At 33.4% G+C, this 18,715-nt stretch overlaps 1 long non-coding RNA gene across 1 annotated transcript; it reads right to left on the bottom strand.

Moving 5' to 3' along the window:
- Window positions 1-13,576: 13,576 nt before the first annotated feature.
- On the bottom strand, window positions 13,577-16,373 carry LOC306989570. Its single transcript, XR_013795662.1, has 3 exons — window positions 15,980-16,373; window positions 15,159-15,211; window positions 13,577-13,709 (listed from the first exon to the last, which is right to left on the bottom strand). It is a non-coding gene; the product is annotated as an uncharacterized lncRNA (long non-coding RNA).
- Between the last annotated feature and the right edge of the window lie 2,342 nt (window positions 16,374-18,715).

Genomic DNA, 18,715 nt, shown 5'->3' with positions numbered 1-18,715 from the left:
ACGCCAGTGAATCATGTGTGATCACTGATCTCGCTATCAATAACCCATCATCGTCCTCCCTGTTGGGGGTCAGGGACGGTCCTCGTATCCACTCTTGACGGGACAGACATGGGTCAGCTTACAGGCTTGGCGGGGTCCTGCTGAAATAGCAATGCTGAGAAGTGAGAATCTCAGCAGAACCACAGGCATGCCTGCTTCATGCACTGTCTGCGCCAGTAACATTGGCAGGGGTGCTAAGATGGATTGTTGATTCCCACACAGAATTTTCATTGATGAGAATTACTTTATTACAGTCCTGGAAGTCACGAGATTGTCAGTCTGGTGATGATGAGGATGGTGACATGGCCTGGCTGCACGCATGCTGGCACAGACCAAATACTGCTGATTTGTTGATTCATAGTAGAGTCACTTAAATCATCATCATCATAGCAACTCTGAACAGCAAAGCTTGTCATATTCCATGCATTGCGGTATAGATTCTGGCAAAGTGTAAAGGATATTCAAAAGCCTTCTCACCATCCACCCTTCTCTGTTCATAGACAGGCAGTGACATCTCACTTTTAAACCCACTGACTATCTATATGATTTCCTTTCCCCCACACATTTATAAATATCTGCATGTACAGTAAATTGTCATACACCGAGATAGAGAATATCGTTTATTTCTATAATTCTGTTGAATTCGCCCATGCTGACCCATGGGAAGAACAAAGTGGCCACCATGTCTGCTTTTTGTCCGTTGAAAAGCCGCCCTCTTAAACATGCCATCACATTAACCTTTCTCCCAGAGAACAACACTCAGACGTGTCAGAATCCTCAGTCTCCCACCGCACGGGTCACTTGTACATTACACTCCGTGCTCACGTTCAAGAGGTCCAACTTTTGTGTGTGAAATATGTAATGTGTTCCTGCCGATGAAACAGAGCAATGCCAAGGTCATGGGTTCAATTCCCAAGGGACACTGATAACATGACCTTGAAAGCAAGTGTCTGTCAAAAAAAAAAAAAAAAAAAAAAAAAAAAATTACATGGCTGGGCACTTAATTAAAGTTAATTAGGCAGTTATTAATTTTTTATCAAGTAGTTGTTATTATTATAGTTCATCATGCAATATTGTCAATTCATAGAGTATTATTTTATGTTTTATTTGTGTGGTTGTATGTATTCAAGTTGATACTTTAAGTAAATTGGCCCTTTTCTATTTTATGAATAACTAACTACTGAGCATATTTAATTATATTTGGTCTAATAAATATATAAGCCTCACACTTCATCTTAGAAATCCCAAAGTATCCTAATGTAAGTCATTTTGGAAATTGCATTTTTTTATTATTATAGGCTACATATAAAACTATTAATAAATGGCCGAGCAAATCATTAAATAATAAATAGTTATTATTAATTCAGCCTGATAAAAATTCACATTTCACCTTGTTTTATTTTAATAGTTTAATGTATTATACTACTTTTCTATTTTAATAAGCAAAAGGGGCCATCTTATGATTTATTAATAACTGAGCATATTTAATGATATTTTGCCAATTCAATCAATAAGAATTGCAATACCATACTGCCCTATTAGTCAACTAAAACTAAAACCATAATTTTTGTAATGGTTTTAGTTTTAGTTGAATAACCCAGGGCAGTGTACTTATATGGTATTGTCTTTTGGATTTCTAATATGGGGTGAGATGCTTAGATTGCTTGAAATAAGTATTTCATTTTATAAGTTAGTTCTTAAAAAAAAAAAAAAAAAAAAAAAAAAAAAAACCTTTCACATATTTAGTTTAAATTGATATACTAAAATTAAGTAAATCTGAAATGAAAAATGATAAAACAAAAAAAACCTATAAATTTTAAATATTAATTAAACACGATCATTAGTTTCTAAATAATACTAAAATAACGCTGCCTTACAAGGGTGAAATATTTGTACCTTGAAAAATATATGTATATATTTTTCCCAGGAACTCGGTGGAAAGGAAACTCACGCTCGTCACTGTCATCTTACTTCACATACTGAGGTTTTCCTTGAGGAACTCCACCGCAGGAGTCCATTACTGCAATAGCATTTCTTCCTGGACGGCCTCCAGGACATACAGACTTTGACTGCTGTGTCACTCACTCTGCACTAAGCACTATCTCCCAAAACCCCAGCCACACTCAGGCCATGGGGTCAGTCATGCAACCATCACAAGTTTCCACCAGAAGACCGGTTAGTCAAAAAATAGACCCCTCTGCCTTTTATAAATCAAAGCATCCCTATAAAAAGCTTATAGCTGGTTGGTGGCGATGGTGGTGTGGCCCTATCTTTAGCTTTATTTATGCACTGGTGTTGACAGTAGCACTTGCATGCTTTCCAGTCACCATTCAATGGGTCACATGTCTGCCAGGGCTTTGTTGCTGGAAAACACCATCTTGAGAGAAAAGCCTTTGCACGTGTGTTTCGCCAACAGTTGTAACCGTAACAGCACCGTTTTTAACTTAACAAATCAGCTGCCAACATTCTTTCCATTCAAATACCATGCAGATACAAAAACACTTTTTTGTTTAGACAAATAGTGGCAAATATTAGTATTCTCCATTCTGAGTGATGTGGTGTCTTTTAGAGTAAAATATGAATAAAAATACATCACTTAAAAATGTATTCCAGTTCACAGGGTAGAATGAGAGAGATAAGATAGACCTCAGATAAAATAAAATATAAAATAAACATTATAAATCCCCTGTATCTGAGTGCCAAACAAAGTGACACTAAGGTGTCTGTGAAATGTATTCTGGCTGATTTCCATCCAGCTTTCTCGTCAACCGTCGCTTAAGATGCAATGTAGGCCTAATCCATTTTTCAAGTTTCCAGAGAATTTGCTCAACAAAATGGCCACCTTCTTATTATCACCTGCTTATTTGGCAGCCGAGCTAACGTGACACAGGATAGCCTACATGGCAGTTTTCACCAGGTGAATTCAAGGGGGTTACTCCTGACTCTTATTCTGTTTTTAGACTCCAGTGTTTTCTTGGTAATGGCTGAAATAAACTGGAGACCTGAAACCAGTCTGTACATGGGATGCAGGATGGCCAATCAAAGGTGTTATATTATTTTATAGGATTATCTCACAGAAGACACAGCCTATGATTTAACCTCCTGAGAACCAGAAAAAAATCAGTTCGAGATTGCGTTCCAAACTCTTTGTAGGTTTCAGGCTATATTTTGAAACCAAACTTTGATGATTCTCAACTATGTTATATAACATGATGATTTGATATACTATTCTGCTTTATACAACATGAGGGTAAAAAAAGTGTAATAATGGTTACTAATACAGTAGTACATGTATGAAACGTATGTCATATTCTGATTTGAAACCCCACAACTCTTAGAGTTTTATTTTCGACAAGCTATTTGAAAATTAGTCTAATTTAAATGATAATTAAAAATAGTTTTGACTACATTTGATTATTCAGTCAATGTCAATTTTTAAAGACCAAGGAGAGGGAGTTGTCATGGTGAAACCTTCTAACATTTGGTATCTCTGAAAAGCCCATGTATCTCTGAAGAAAGTGACATCTCTGAGAAATTCACTAAAATATAATGCCATCTACAGAGGACAAAAGTATATGCCTGGGTCTACCAATCAAAATTACGAATTTATGGGAGCCTATGTGCCACTTAGTGATGTAACTCAAATGAGAAATTGATCAAATCAACAAAGAAATACATTTTCGGAATTGACAACATAAAAAAATAGTTGTTTGTTGGTTTGAAATATATACAGTATGAACTTGAGTTAATACCTGTATTTTTAAACAGTTTTTTCTTTATTTCTATTATCTACTGAACCAGGAGGTGGCAATCAATCGGTGGTCATTCATTTTATTTTAATGTTATTTTTTTTTATAGAAGATGTAATTGGTCAACAATGTTTAATTCATGCTTTTTGAGAGTAATTTAGTAGCCGGTCATTAGTAAATAATGTATGAACATAAAAGCTATTTTCCATACAACAACAGTTCAACAACTACTGTAAAGCTCAAAAGAGGAAAAAATATTATAATAGTCCATATTACTTGTGCTATATAATTTCTAGCATTTGTAGATATTTGTTTAGATTTATAGAAGATTAAATTAATTTTACCTATTTATTTGAGGTTATAGAATTACCTCATTTACAGTGAAAGTTACATGACGGATTTAGCTTCATAGTTTGGATTCAGCCACTACACCACCATTTAAAAATATTATATGTGTGTATGTATGTAATACACACTGCTGCCCCTGAAGTTTAGAAAATTTCACCGCTGTCCATGTCGACCAGCAGCAACTATCACAGGACGTCTGCTGGTCTCCAGGGGGGGAAAGGCAGGGGTCGGGCAGGCTTTCCAGGAGATCTAAGCTGAGCAGCTGTCTCACTGGCCTGTCTAAACTTTAATGCAGCCATATCGGGGCTGTTGTTCCTGGAAGAGCACAGCAAGATTAAAACCACTGATAGTTCCCTCACAGTGGGAGACAAAACAAAACGTTCAAATTGGGCTCTCTGCCTGCCTGCACGTAAAAGAAAGGGTCAGAGGTCAACTGTTTAAAGGGAGGTCCTGAGCAAATGGAAAAACTTCAAGCCCTATACTTGTCACATTTAAGAGCCATAAGGTTCAAGGCCTCTCAATGGGGACAGAGAGATGATCATTAAAAAGGCTGAAAGGCGTTGCTGACCAAAATTAGTCTTAGTAATTTTGATATGTGGTTTTGCCATTTTTATTAAACTTATTCTTGTTTTTTTTATCTATTATTTATATTGTGTGTTTTATTTCAGCTGTATTTCAATTAATGAAAACGATTTTAAATCGTTAAAATTTTCAGCATAAAAAAAAAAAAGAAGTTGCCAGCCACCGCCAGCATTTTTGATCATTTTCACAAAGTTTTCATGGCCCCCAGAATATTTTGTTGTATAGATATCTGAACATAGCCTAGAAATCTAGACGCACACTTAGCAGCAGTAAATTTGATTTTGCAGCCAGGGTGGTCTAGCAACTTTCTGTTGGCTTTCGAGCTGGAAAAACCAAACTCTAGTCAGGCAAATCACATCGTGTATAGAGTCGGCGGGCGGGCTTAACATAATGACGACAGAGTTGCGACGGTTCCCTGCTACTTGAAAACAAAAAATGGCTGCTGCTGCTGGGGAACAGCTGTCTTTCGAATTGGCTTTGGCCGCGACTCTGGAGGACTTGGAGTTAAGCTTTTATTTGAGAAACAAAGAACGGCACTTAAGTCATTCTCAAAAAAGGAAGATGTGTTCGGAGTTTTGCCGACCGGATCTTTGCCGCTCTGACTACGTCACCTTCTTCGTTGCTCTGGGCTGCGTTTCCCAAAAGCATCGTAAGCCTAAGTTGATCGTAAAAACGATCGTACTGATCTTAATATTATGGTCTGTTTCCCAAAAGCATCATAGCTTAAGTAGCACTTAAAAATCTACTAGAACTACGAGTGCTCTGGAGTAATCGTACATCCCCAAGTGCATCGTAAGAAGACAGATTTCTGAGGTCACCTGCAGGACAACCGGCAGATTACACTTTTATCTAGATTTAACACACTGCAACGTAAGTAATATAATAATGTTTTGATTGTACTTTATTGTACACTTTATTTTATTCGTTTTTTGTTTACATGAATTTATATATTAAATAATTAAAAACGGAAGAAAAAGATAGAAATACACACCTAATTAAAATGAATTAACAAAAAAAATATATAAAAGAAGGAATGTGGAAAATATGCTTCAAGGGCAATATAGGGATGAATTTAAAAAAAAATCTGTCAATAACGTGCACGAAAACCAGCCATGTATTGGCGATTTCTTGGTTGGCCATCATGGTCCCATGCCATCTTAGTCGTCGTCCTCCTCTTCCACCTCCTCCACCTCTTCATCTTCCTCCCTGTTAAGTAAGGGCACTCTTTAATGTAATCTTTTTGAAAGGTATCTTTTTTTTCAGCCATTTTGTCAGTGCCTCCGCCTGTGGGTGCTTTATATAGACTTGTCTTGATTGCTAATCCACAACAAATGACGATTATTAGGTTAAACGTTCAGAATAGGAATCCATATAAGGTAATATTTCAGCACTTCACAAATGGACAGCGACTCTTAAGTAGCACGTAGAACGCGTTCTCGCGCGTTCATGTTAAGTGCATTTTTGGGAAACGCGAGCGTTCGTAACCTTGCACGTAGAGAGCGCTCTTAAGAGCTAAAATACATCGTTATCGGGAAACCCGGCCCTGGTTGGTTGTAGTGCTATATTGTGTGCAGAGGGTATTTGAAAGACAGCCGTTTATCCCAGCCCTCGGATTGAGCCCTGCCAATGGTGAGTTCCCAGACCCAACATCTTGATGTGGGTCTGGCTTGCCAGGTTAATCTAAACATGCAATCTGCTTAAGAGTTTTCTGCTCAAGAGTTGTATATTTCCTTATCATTTACTCACGATCACGCCATTTCAAACCTGACTTTATTTCTTCTTCGAAACACAAAATCTTTGTCCATAGTCTGTGGGGTCCAAAACAACATTTGTCCCCATTGACTTTCATTGTGACAAGAAGGTTGGTAAATTATACCGTTTTAAAGGTACAGTTTTTGGAGAACTATATTTTTTTCTATAAGCTATTCAAATTTATGCAGTATGACTTAATTAACTGTAAATGGACATCGTTATACTGCTCCTTTTCGAATATTTTAGAAAGCCAAATCACACAGAATAATAAAGAGTGAATCATTGTGGTGTTGGCAGCAATAGTCAGTGTGGAAAATATCACAGTGATAATGCACGGCCCACATGGGTTCAGAGTAGTGGATGTAGGCTAATCCCACACATAATGCCTACAAGTCTGCTCGTGATGGCCTGCGCTCACACCACCTAGTTAAGACTCAGACAGTGGGCGGCTCGTGTGGGCGAATGGGCATATGACTGTAGTAAAACTGAGTTCATTGAGCTTCACTACCACCGGCAAGACAGAGCGGCCAGTGTGTGTAGGTGGGTCATGCTGTCACTGGCTCGCTCAGGAAGGAGTGTTAAAAGTGAAAAATACACATATTGATCTGAGGACAGACAGTGCTGTATTTGTACTGAACATTTTCTGTCACATGCAATAATCGAGCTGTAGCTCTTCATGTCTGGATTTATCTGGAATGAATCTATTCATTTTGCAGAAAGACGCTTTGTGAGCGCACACTGTCAAAGGTGTGGATAAACGCAGTTATTTAAGTGCTAGTTTTGCTCAGCAGGATATCGTCGGCACAAAAGAGAATGCCATACAAAATTGTTTGTCGTTCAAAAGGGAAAAGAAAGAGAATCAATCTGAATTAAAGCCTCAGAATTGGGCTGTTTCTATGACAACCGAGACAATGCAGCGGATGTGCCCACAGAAAAAGCAAACTTTCTATTCAAGGTACAGAAGAATAGCATAATTTCACTTTTATAACATTAAGTTCACCCCTTGAGTAGGGGTATTCACTGTGCAGTACTGCCTATTAAAAGGTTGAAACTAAAATAATGTCTGTCTCCTTATGTGGAATATAACATGTAATGAGGCTATTATGATTGGGCAGTGTTGTGCTCTCACATTTATACTTGATTCACTGCTTTCAACCAGGCTATGAATCACGGTGAACTATTTCTCCAGCTGTGTGATCACGTTAGAATCAAGCCAATCACAACAGACACACTGTCATTTGGCACTTATGTCATCAGTCTTAATAGAAAGAAAACAAACCGCATGCTTTTAACTAAAGCTGAACGTCACTGAGTTAGACTGAAGTTTTGTTCTGTGAATAATTTTTACTTTGATTAAAGAGTAAATCTCAGACATTTTGATGATGCATCCCTAGTGAAAAAAAAGTATACTTTATTGTATTTGAAATATATTCCCTTTTTCAATAGTACATTGCAAATATACACAAAAAAAATATACTATCTTTAAATATATTAAAAGTATATTAGCATCATGCTTTTTATCTATTTTTATAATACAACTTTTAACACACTTTAAAATAATAGTACTTTAGTATATTTTCTAAAAATATATTTAAAAGCAAGCACACTTTTAACATATTTCTAACAAGTGCACTATAAGTACATTGGTAATAAATATATGCTTAAATACACTTTTAAAAAATATGCTAAAAACAAGCATACTTTTAATGTATTTCTAACAAGTGCACTATAAGTACATTGGTAATAAATCTATGCTTAAATACACTTTTAAGAAATATGCTAAAAACAAGCATACTTTTAATATATTTCTAACAAGTGCACTATAAGTACATTGGTAATAAATCTATGCTTAAATACACTTTTAAAAAATATGCTAAAAACAAGCATACTTTTAATGTATTTCTAACAAGTGCACTATAAGTACATTGGTAATAAATATATGCTTAATTACACTTTTAAGAAATATGCTGAAAACAAGCATACTTTTAATGTATTTCTAACAAGTGCACTATAAGTACATTGGTAATAAATATGCTTAATTACACTTTTAAGAAATATGCTGAAAACAAGCATACTTTTAATATATTCCTAACAAGTGTGTAACCCACCCAAGGGCCGAAACTAATAAAGAATTGCGTCGATGGATGCTGACGTCACATTCGCGCCAGCTCGTTGAACAGAGAGATATGTGAGCCACATGTGTGGCTATCGTTTATCTTATCCATCGTCGTCAATATTCTTCTAATTTTATGTCTGAACTGTTTTATTGCATTAGGTAAGTCACAATTGTTTCATATTTTCATAAATAATGTTTAAGTTTGTGTTTGTTCATATAAAATGTGGATGGTTAATGCTGTTCGTAATCGAGTATAAACTGGGCAATACAACACATGTAAAGTGTTTATGCTGTATTAGTATACTTGTTAAACCTGTTTACACATTTATGTTATGGGAATAATGTATTAAGTTTAAGAGTTATATGAATGTTTTATATGCATTTCGTGATGGGTGCTGACGTCACATTCGCGCCAGCTCATTGAACAGAGAGATATGTGAGCCACGTGTGGCTATCGTTTATCTTATCCATCGTCGTCAATATTTTTCTGATTTGATGTCTGAACTGTTTTATTGCATTAGTTGGCTTGTTTCAACGCTCCGTGGTCGTGTTGGATTCGCGCAGTGAGGCAGAAACGCGCTGGATTCCTATGTGGAAGAATCGAGTCATCTTGGCGACTCTTTCACGAGGAAAAAGATTCGATTTGTTCATCGTTCATCCCTGCAAAGTCTGTAGGCATTCACCTTCAAACGAACTGAATTGAACTGAGTCAATTACATTTCCATCTACACAAATTTAACTGAGTCAATTACACTTCTATCCAAATGAACTGAACTGAGTCATATTCGCACGAACTGAACTGAGTCCATCACACTGAACTGAGTCAATTGCATTGCACTCAGACTTCATCACACTTACAAGGTTGAATTTAATTATTTTATTTTCATTTGATTTGATTGTCATTGATTGAATGGTATAGATATCTCATGTGATGTGTACAAAGTGATGCGTGCCTATGAAGTGAACAGCGAAGTGAGATTTCAGTGTACTGTTCAGTGAACTGATTGTTTCATTCATTAATTTCATTATTATTCATTAATTCATATTTCTGATTTTATTTCATTCCTTTGGTTCAATAATTTTTATTTTTATTTATCTGTCTAGTTAGGATTTTAGACACCAGTTAGTTTAAATAAGTGCAGTCACACATTATAATTTTTTAATATATTTTTTTATTAATGCAAGGTGTGACACCCCGAACCCAGGACTCCATATACTTTAAGTTGTGATTATAAGTATTTGGTGAGCTCAGACCCTAAGTAGATATTTTTCCTCCTTTTATTTTATGGTGTTATCCTATTAATGGGTTACAAGTGCACTATAAGTACATTTGTAATAAATATATGCTTAAATACACTTTTTAATGTGCATTTGTTATTGAAGACAAAGTGTGCTATTTGTAGTATTTGGATTAAGCCAAAGGTATTACGGAGAATATAATTTTTACTCAAACATAATAGACTTGTATATTGCTCGTAATGATTTTGTAATGTACTTGTAACACAGATAAAGTACACTTTATTATCACTAATCAAGTATGTATCTAGTCCCTACACAGGCATATACTTAAAGTATACTAAGTATACTTGAAGTTGTTCCAATTTAGTACACAAAAGTACACTAAATACACTTAAAGTTATGCTTTACTACAATTTAAATACAACTAAAATATACTTAGTACAAAATTAGTTGTTTCAAAATAGCACACTTAAAGTTAACTAATCCTTAACACACTTGAAGTATACTTATAATTAGTGTGGCTGCAAGTATACTTATTATATATTTTTAATATATTTATGGTATATTTCTTGTATGTTTCGAAGACACTTGTAATTAATTTGTAATGTACTTGTAACACAAATAAAGTACACTTTAATACACTAATCAAGTATGTAACTAGTCCTTACACAGGCATATACTTAAAGTATACTAAATATACTTAAAGTTGTTCCAATTTAGTACACAAAAGTACACTAAATACATTTAAAGTTATGCTTTACTACAACTTAATTACTACTAAAATATACTTAGTACAAAATTAGTTGTTTCAAAATAGCACACTTTAAGTTAACTAATCATTAATACACTTGAAGTATACTAATAATTAGTCTGGCTTCAAGTATACTTAACATATTTTTTTTTCACTAGGGATTATATTAGATAGAAGACGCTTTAGTGCCATACAAGCATTGACCATAGTTAAGGGTCACACTTTATATTAGGGTCCAATTCTCACTATTAACTATGACTTTTGCTTCAATAAACTCCTAATTACTGCTTGTCAATATGCTAAATTTAGGTATTGGGCAGGATTAAATGATGTAGAAAATGGTCATGCAGAACAATGCATTAATATGTGCTTCATAAGTATTAATACAAAGCCAATAATATGCATGTTAATAGTGAGAATTGGACCCTAAACTGATGTGTTGCCAAGTTAAGAGTTAATACAGACAGACAGGGTGATGATCCGCAGTGTTAGTTTAGTATTTATATAGCATTGTAGTACCAATCATAATGAAGTATTCCAGAGAGCTGTGTAATAGTAAACAACAACGTTCAAAGACTGTTATAAAGTAGGTACGGTTGCTGTAGGCGGTAACTGTTATACAGTCAACCCTTCTGTTCAACATGCTGGCATTTAGAGATCTTGACAAAGACAGACCATCTGATATGTAAAGCATGTTGCATTCTCCACAGTGGTAAAACTCGCTTTAATGCAGTTAGCATGGCCAGGCACCATTTTCACTGAGCAGCAACTAGCCGACATCATAATGCAATAAAAGAAAGGTCTATTCTATTAGCCCCAAGTCTGTAGCTTTCTTTGAGAGATAACTAGGGCCATTAGCTGGCAGGCATTTTTAAGCAACAGGACCTCTTTCTGAAAATAGCAAATCACGAGGCCATCTAAATCACAGTAAATGCCAAATACAATCTGATCATTTTGATGACAAAGTCTGCAGTGTTGTTATGACACAAATAATAATAGAGGTGCACATACTGAAGACCAGGCTGACGAGACAAGAAAATGTCATTTTATTTTTAAAACAGGGAAAAGGAAATTACAAACCAATGCAGAGGTTCATAGTCATGGCTCTTAATGTCTCTCAAACCCTCAAAGCACTTGCACCTGTGGCTAAACAAATAATGGATGACGTGGCTCTGAAGTGAGTCTTTTAAACTGTAGCCTATATTAATAGGTCACTAAGGACCTCAATGCGATGTCAGAAGTTGGTCAACACCCGATAGCTGCTAAATCAATCTTCCTGGTTTATACATACATATGTATATACTGTATATACATTCATTCTTACAACCATCTAAAATCTTTGGAAAAATTAGTGCTTTAGCCAATTATCAATGTACCTACTGGTTGAACCATATTTTATACATAGTGGCTGGTTTAGAAAGTGATGCTTTACTTTAATACCATAACAGGTGGCTGCCATGTGAAAACTATTTCTCTCTTAACCCCTTCAAACATAGCTGGGAGTTTGGGAATGAACGTTTGCCAATAGCCACACTGAAGCAAAACAAGGCAGGCAATCAGCCGTGCTGATATTTACACACCCGCCATGTTTCTGTCACTGAGAAACATGGCGGACCACAATACAAGGTATTTAGCTTGTCAGGCTTTTTTATTTACAGCGCAGTAAGCTAATTGCCTGCACAGAATATGATAGCATGATAAAATAACAATGTAATATACAACGATAAAGTTTGCAGTGGTTTCATAAATTAACTAAAAACATAAAAAAATCAAAGCACACCTTATGCAAATCTTTGTTATTAATTTTTTAGAACAAGATTTTAAGAACCTCACTGTATTTTTGTGTAATTAATTAAGAGAAAGTACTCCGCCATCTTACTCCGACAAAAGTGACTTGAACGCACCAGCCGTCGTAAACACAACTTCCCACATCGTGCGTATGAACTTCCCAGGAGGACTTGAACGCACCAAAAGCATCATCGTTCTGAAAAGCGTGGTGTGCTCTGATTGGCCAGCGATCCAGTGCATTGTGATTGGCCCAAAACCACTGTTCTGGAACAGTTGTAAAGCAAGCTTAAGCGCTGTTTTCTAATTGTGTCCTCTTTTGGAAGGCCAAACAAAGTAGTTTGGCTTTCACAAACGAAAAACACAGTGTCTCCACGACATGGTGGCGCCGGCGGCGTATACATTTGGGCGGTGTTATGAAACTCTGCCCCCACATACTGAAGTAGAGCATAACTTTTGCGAGCACTAAAAAAGTATGTTCTATACAGTATGAATGTGTAGTAGGCCTCTAATGTCCCAGGTGAAAAGGAAATATATTTAAAGTGTGCTTATTTTGACATACTTAATGTATTTTAAGTGTATTGTATTAATTATGTATTAAATGTGTTATTTTGGAACAACTTCAAGTATACTAAATGTACTTTTATATGTATTTAAGTTCAATTTTAATGTAATAGTAATATATTTTAATATACTTAATTGTGTTAAAATGGAACTATTTTAAGTACATTTAGTGTAATTTAATAGCACTTCTTTAAATTGTATTTTTAATACATTTTAAATGTACTTTCGAAATACAACTTAAATATATTTTTAACATCATATTAATGTGTTCCCAGTATATTTTAAATATAATATCAGGTTATTAATAATGTATTAGTAGAACACTATAAGACCCACTATTAGTATATTAAAAATATATTTTTGAACAAAACCATTCAGTATGAAAAAAATATATTTTAATGTATTAAAAATACAGTTAAAAATTATAATTCAGTTAAACACAGTAAAAACAATATTTGTATAAAACACACACAAACACTCTTTGAAAGATAGTAAACTTTAATGCACTACATTAGTACAGCAACATATGAAAATTAAACAAAATACATTAACATAAAATGCATTGATCTACAGAAGTATTAAACAGAACAAAAAAAAAAAAGAACTTAAAGGAATAAGTTCAACAAAGTCAAACAAAGTGAAATACAATAGCTGCAAACAGTCCTTCATCCTTCAAGCGAATTGAAGTGATTGGTCTTGGAGTTTGCCTCATTGTTGCATTTTCTTCTGATCAGTGCTCGCACCTCAGACACTGGCGTGGTCGGAAACTGTTTGATCACAGTATCTATGAAAAGGGAAAAATATTATTATTATTTTTTTAAATATTAATGCAAAATTAACATCTGTTAAAAAAGTCACTGTTTCCTTTCGAAAGGGAACTTGCACTGCGTATCTAGGCGCCCCTTTTATACTTCTGGGTCGCACTAATAGTGTCATAGGTTGTCGCCAAATTCGTTTGCCGTGATTTTATAGCTTTTTAGACACCGGTTCACATGGAGGGCATTCCCCAAAGCGTCATCGATGCACTGTCTCATTCCCTGCTCTCAGGGAACAGTCGTAACCACAATTTTTTAATATGGCATGTAATGCTTAGTTCATATTTTAACAGAAGACATTCAATATAAAATGTTAATATAATGCAAAAAAGGAGTTAATAAAATATCTACATCAAATAGAACAAACATTAAGTCTTGCTGAACAACAGTGAGGTCTACATGTTATGACACTGTATCACAGCAAAAAAAAAAAAACAGACAAGTATAATAATTATAATGTATAACAAATGCTAATCTTTATTTTTAGCATTATTATTTGTTTTTAGTCAGCCCCCTTTGACTTCGAGAGCAAAACAAAGTGATGTACAGAAACACATACGTCATGACCGAATCACCATTCAATAGTCCGGATTCAAAAATCTCTATAACTGAGGTGATATGAGATTAAACCATACTTACTACTAGAGATGCACCGATTACAATTTTATAGGCCGATTCCGATTTTTCACTGAGTTTGACCTGCCGATACCGATTTTAGCCGATTCCGATTAAATTTTCTTCTAAAATGATCATTTTTATCAAGCTCATATATTTAAGTTCAGTAATTTCACTTAAATGACAAATAGGTAATTTTCATTGCCATTTAAGATAAATGACTGAACTTAAATATTCAAGCTTGATAAAAATGATCATTCTAGAAGAAAATTTCAGATGGCACTTAGAGGCTTAAATTGCATCTGAACTCTTAATTTATTATTATTATTTTTTTTATTAAATAAAACACCATATACTTTTACCCAAACTGAATAATTAAAACAAGTTTAAATGGGTACATTTTCTACAAATATTTTTGTGTTCATTTTCTAGCCTACTCCAGTTCTTGTTAAACACACTAGACATGCACATTCTGTGCATTTTGGGCATTTTTTGTGTGAAATCATATTTATTTTGTCCATCAAAAGCGTGTTTTCACTTTAACGCACTCCTGCTCCGCGTATTTTTTCGGGCGTGAATGTCAATCAATGAGAGCATTCACACACAAAAAATAAAACCCGCTGCTCCCGCTTGCGGTGTGAAACGGCCGTAATTCACGAGGTTTCCTACATGTGCGGTCCGTGTGCATGTCTGATTGCTGATGTTGTGCGATGTTAATCATACGGCGCCCGAGGTCATGGCCGATCACGTGAAAATCGGCCAATTCCGGTCACCAGCCAATCAATCGGTGCATCACTACTTACTACTCTCTTCTTCGCTTGTCTCTGCACTCAGTTTTTCTTCTATAGCAGCTAGTCTGAAAAACAACAAATAAAAAAAAGAGAGATTTATAAATATATATATACATACACACAAATATATAAGGCAGGCAAATTATGAAGAATGATTTGTTTTGTTTTTAAGAATGACAGTATGCTGAGTACAATGTACTTGGTGGGTAATATAATCAAAACCCTTCACAGACTCGGCAGTTTAGATACGCTCTCTTATAAGCATCCCTTTTAACAATTTAATCTTTGTACTTATTTGTAATTAGAAATATATATTAGAAAGTAATCAAAAAGGCAATAAGGTTGTCAAGCTTGAACAAATATAAACACTAATCAACACACACTACCCTTATTGGCTGGTCAGCTCAAGACAAAGGTAACTATATTCATAACATGTTTTTTCAAACTTTTTATAATTTGCATCATAACAATGAAGCCAAATTCTTCAGGAAATCAGAAATAAATACACAGCTTCAGCAAATAAAAATGATATTAATATAATGATGTACATATTATAATAACTAATTCATTTTTTTGAAGATGCATTGGACAATGTTTTATAGTTGTTTTAAGACAGATAAATGTCTCCACATAGATTTTAAACAGATTTATCAAAGACTTTAGACTTTGACAGTGCAGAAGTTGCTAGAGTTCAGTGTCAGCATCATGTTACAGCGGTTAACGTCAGTATCCCACGTGCAAGTCATATTAGCAAATGCATAGCAGACCTTTCCACCTAGGAAAACAACTAAACAGTGAGATAGTTATTTATACAAACAGCAACTAAAACTTACCAGTAACTTCTGAGGCAGTATCTTCATCTCTTCGAGTCTGCTTCGACTTTGACTTGAAAATCTTGGCTCTGATTGGGCAAATTGAATGTAAGTTAGCTGAACTGAAAAAGACGTGATGTTACACTTTGTGCCAAAAATACGAAATGCTGTCATGATCACTCACCCTTTAGTAGTTCCAAACCATTTAAGACTTTCGTTAATCTTCGAAAGAAAAACTGACATTCATATCCCTCCGATGAACGATTCACCAGATCTGTTCACGTTTCAAAAAGTTAATCGCAAAAAACATCACCCAATCCATATTAATCGCGTGGTTTCCTCCAAGTCCTCTAAAGAAACACGATCGCTATAAATATTTTAACAGTTTAAATTTAAACGTCTAAATCTAATAACATTCAAGGACTACACGCACAGCAACTGAAGATCTGAGTGAGATGCATGCGAGCGCATTATCATAAGAACCAATCACAGCCGTTCAACGCCTCTGGAACCAATCAGGACTAGTCACGTGTGTTATGCGCATTGTTCAAATTTAAACAAGAACAACACCTTTTTGGAAATTAACATTTCTTTGGAAAATGTATCTATGATGCATTTCAAAAAATATGATGCTGAAATTATTGTGGGAATTTCAGTAGTACAAAATATCATACTAGACAACAGCCTTAAGTAGCCTTTTACAACAAAAAAGTAAAAGTGAAAAAATAATAATTTTAAGCTTATTGCAATGCTAATAATAGTTGACAAATGTTTCTAATACATTATAAGTTGGTATATATTGTAAATGTATTTTTTTTTAAATATTAAAATGATAAAAACATAAATAATTAAACTATATTGCAGTAGGCCTAAGTGTTTATAAAGTACATACATTTTAAACACACTAAAAGCTTAATCATTTTGCTGTTCTTACACAAAGTACACATAAAATGTAGGCTACTTTCAGTAAGAGCAACATATGCATGTTTTCTTTAAATACACTAAAACTTCACTAAAAGTATGGTTGTGTTTAGCATATTTCTTAAAAGTGTAACTAAGCATATATTTATTACCAAATACTTCTAGTACACTTTTAAGAAATATATTTAAAGTATGCTTGTAATTAGCATATTTATTAAAAATATGATTAAATATATATTTATTACCAATGTACTACTAGTATACTGTTTATAAATATATTTAAAGTATGCTTGTAATTAGCATATTTATTAAAAGTATACTTAAATATATATTTATTACCAATGTACTATTAGTATACTGTTTATAAATATATTTAAAGTATGCTTGTAATTAGCATATTTATTAAAAGTATACTTAAATATATATTTATTACCAATGTACTATTAGTATACTGTTTATAAATATATTTAAAGTATGCTTGTAATTAGCATATTTATTAAAAGTATACTTAAATATATATTTATTACCAATGTACTATTAGTATACTGTTTATAAATATATTTAAAGTATGCTTGTAATTAGCATATTTATTAAAAGTATAATTAAATATATATTTATTACCAATGTACTACTAGTATACTGTTTATAAATATATTTAAAGTATGCTTGTAATTAGCATATTTATTAAAAGTATACTTAAATATATATTTATTACCAATGTACTATTAGTATACTGTTTATAAATATATTTAAAGTATGCTTGTAATTAGCATATTTATTAAAAGTATACTTAAATATATATTTATTACCAATGTACTATTAGTATACTGTTTATAAATATATTTAAAGTATGCTTGTAATTAGCATATTTATTAAAAGTATACTTAAATATATATTTATTACCAATGTACTATTAGTATACTGTTTATAAATATATTTAAAGTATGCTTGTAATTAGCATATTTATTAAAAGTATAATTAAATATATATTTATTACCAATGTACTATTAGTATACTGTTTATAAATATATTTAAAGTATGCTTGTAATTAGCATATTTATTAAAAGTATAATTAAATATATATTTATTACCAATGTACTATTAGTATACTGTTTATAAATATATTTAAAGTATGCTTGTAATTAGCATATTTATTAAAAGTATACTTAAATATATATTTATTACCAATGTACTACTAGTATACTGTTTATAAATATATTTAAAGTATGCTTGTAATTAGCATATTTATTAAAAGTATACTTAAATATATATTTATTACCAATGTACTATTAGTATACTGTTTATAAATATATTTAAAGTATGCTTGTAATTAGCATATTTATTAAAAGTATACTTAAATATATATTTATTACCAATGTACTACTAGTATATTTTTTATAAATATATTAAAATGCAATTCAATGTATTTTAAATGCACTTTAAATAAGCATGTTGGAAATACAAATGTATTATAAACATACTATTTGAATTTCAAATATATTTTTAATACATTTAATACTACGTCTTTTTCACCTGGGGTAATTCAGCCACACTGTGTTGTCGTTGTCATGTGACCTACCAGCGTTAGTTGCATCGCTTCATTTGCATTCAGAAATCCTTTCCGTGGCCTTATGGGATAGTAAAGTGTCCATCATATGCACACTTCAGAAATATTATGCTGTCTTATTAGGTTTTGTCTACTATATACTAGGGAAGTATGCGATTTCGGACGCAGCCAAAGTTACCGTTCCTGAGTGAATCAGTATTTTTGAACAAATTAGTAGATTATATGACTCACTTACTCATTATGATTGAAAAGAAATTGAGGATTGTAAC

This window comes from Phoxinus phoxinus (assembly GCF_949152265.1).
Source record: "Phoxinus phoxinus genome assembly, chromosome: 2".
Lineage (NCBI taxonomy): Eukaryota > Metazoa > Chordata > Actinopteri > Cypriniformes > Leuciscidae > Phoxinus > Phoxinus phoxinus.
Note: the sequence above shows the minus strand (reverse complement) of the source record. Positions and strands in the feature narration are given on the sequence as shown.